We start from the raw sequence: 2,221 nt of genomic DNA, 5'->3' as shown, positions 1-2,221 counted from the left end.
CTTTGTGTCGGGGGGGGGGTCATGCAGCAAACCCGATGATCACCTGGAGACCACTAACACGATCAGATCAATAACTGAAGCAGACGAGGAAGAGTGAAGGTGGATTTTAGATGTGAGGAGACGACAGACGAGGAAACAGAAGCAGAAACGAGTGAAACAAAGATCAGATCAGAGCATGAAAAGATTTAATTAAAGAAATCTGCAGAAAAAAATACATGGAGACATGAGAGAAAACAAATGAGAGAAGTTAGTGAAACGAGAAGAGATGATTAGAGTCAACGAGAGGAAAACAAGAGTCAAAAACGAGAGAAATCAAAGGTTATGCAGAAAAGAGGCGGGAAAAACATGAAAGCAGCAAAAATAAAACAATGCAGACGTGGAAGTTCGTCGCTTTTTAATCTGACACCAAAGTTTAAACAATCATTTTTCTGTGACTCGGTCACAAAACTTTAAATGAAATGAAAGAAAGATGTGGAGAAAAGAACGAGCGTCCAAAATAACTTTAATCTCTAATCTAACAACAAAAAGAAAAACTTCTTCAAGAATTTACAGAAAAAGGAATAATTGTAGAAAAGATGGAATGATTGGAGGAGAGAAAACGAGGCGGAAAACTGGAAAATAAGAAAGATAATAAAGAGAAAATGTAAAATAAAATCAGAAGAGAGAGACATAAAAGAGAGAAATAAGACACAGAAAAGTGGAGGCATCCAAACAGGTTATGGGAGGGGCTAAAGGAAAGGGGAGGAGTTAGAAAAAGAGAAACTGAAGAATGAATGAAAGGAGGGAAAAAGACAGAAAAGACGAGTAAACGAGGTTATTCTTCATTTTCAGAACTAATAAACTAAAACATTCTATTGAGTATAAGAGACTATAATTTTATCATTTTTTAAATATTAGAATTATTTTCTCATAAATAATTTTCTCATATATTTTTCTAGAGCTAATATTAATCTGACTTTATTCTGTAAAATGTTAAATTCTGCTATTAATTCCTGTAAAATTCTGACTTTTTTCTCCAATAATTTGTGACATAAGTCTGTTCAAAGTTGACTTTTCTAAAAATTTTAATACTTTTCTTCATAAAATATAAAATGTATTCTTTAGGTAAAATGTTGATTTTTTCATATTTTTTATGATTTTATTCTCCTATTTATTTTCTTTTATTTATACTTCGTTGTAAACTGTAGGCAGAGAAACAGAAACTTAAATTCTGATTCAGGAAGAAACTGCTTAAAAAGAACAAGAGAAGAAGAAAATCAATAGAGGAAAAACGAAAAAAGGAGAATTCTGGGTCAGAAAAGAAATGAGGAAACGATCAGGAAGTGAAACAATAAGAGAGCAGAAAAGAAAAGTGTTGAGACAGAATCAACATACTGCCCCCTACTGACAGAAGCCTGCATGACATACAGAGTTCATCATCACTTCAGCTGAAGAAGCTTCAGTGGGAGGAGCTTCAGAGGGGATAGCTTTTTTGGGCGGAGCTTTAGTGGGTGGAGATTTACCAAGTGGGGCTTCAGCTGGATGAGCTTCAGTGGGTGGAGCTCCAGACAGTGGAGTTTTAGTAGGTGGAGCTTTAGTGGGTGGAGCTTCAGCAGGTAGAACTTCAGGGGTGGAGCTTCAGCTGGTGGAGCTTTAGTGGGAGGAGCTTTGCCATCATAAAAGTGACTTTGAGGAGACATCGGTTGGTTGATATTTTCTGATCCTCAGAGAATCAGAACCAGCGGCTCCGTGAGAACGGACTTTAGGACTTTACTAGGGAGGAGGGGGAGGGGGGAGGAGGAGGTAAAATGGGCGGGAACATAAATAAAACAGAAAAAGTTACATTTTATTTTATAAGAGCATCAGGAGAATGTGCTCGCTTCTGGACTGAGCGGTACCAGCAGAACCGATCCTCTGGTACCAGCAGAACCGATCCGACTTCCAGACCTCCATCCGGCTCACCGGCTGAGTTCTTCCCGGGAAACCGGCGGGTGTGAAAGTGTCGCCATCTGCTTTCTGGCGCCGCCGTCTGTGTGATCGTCCGAGAGGTGATGACGGCCGCTAAGGCTCCGCCTCCAGCCAGCAGTGATGTGGAGCTGCACGCTGTCATGCTTGAATGTATGCGGCGTCTGCGCAGACGGTCGGCGTCCCGTCTGTCCGTCCTCCTGCAGGTTCGGTTCTCTGACGGTGACGCTCGGCGCCGTTCTCCTTTGTGTGCAGCTGATTGAGGGTGTGAGGAGCT

At 40.7% G+C, this 2,221-nt stretch overlaps 1 long non-coding RNA gene across 1 annotated transcript in view; it reads left to right on the top strand.

The window, feature by feature from the left end:
• Positions 1–2,221, top strand: part of LOC118599362 — a 12,968-nt gene that overhangs the window by 5,237 nt on the left and 5,510 nt on the right. The window lies entirely within an intron of this gene.

This window comes from Oryzias melastigma, linkage group LG1 (assembly GCF_002922805.2).
Source record: "Oryzias melastigma strain HK-1 linkage group LG1, ASM292280v2, whole genome shotgun sequence".
Classification (NCBI taxonomy): domain Eukaryota; kingdom Metazoa; phylum Chordata; class Actinopteri; order Beloniformes; family Adrianichthyidae; genus Oryzias; species Oryzias melastigma.
The sequence above is the reverse complement of the archived record's forward strand: the minus strand, read 5'-3'. Positions and strand labels throughout refer to the sequence as shown.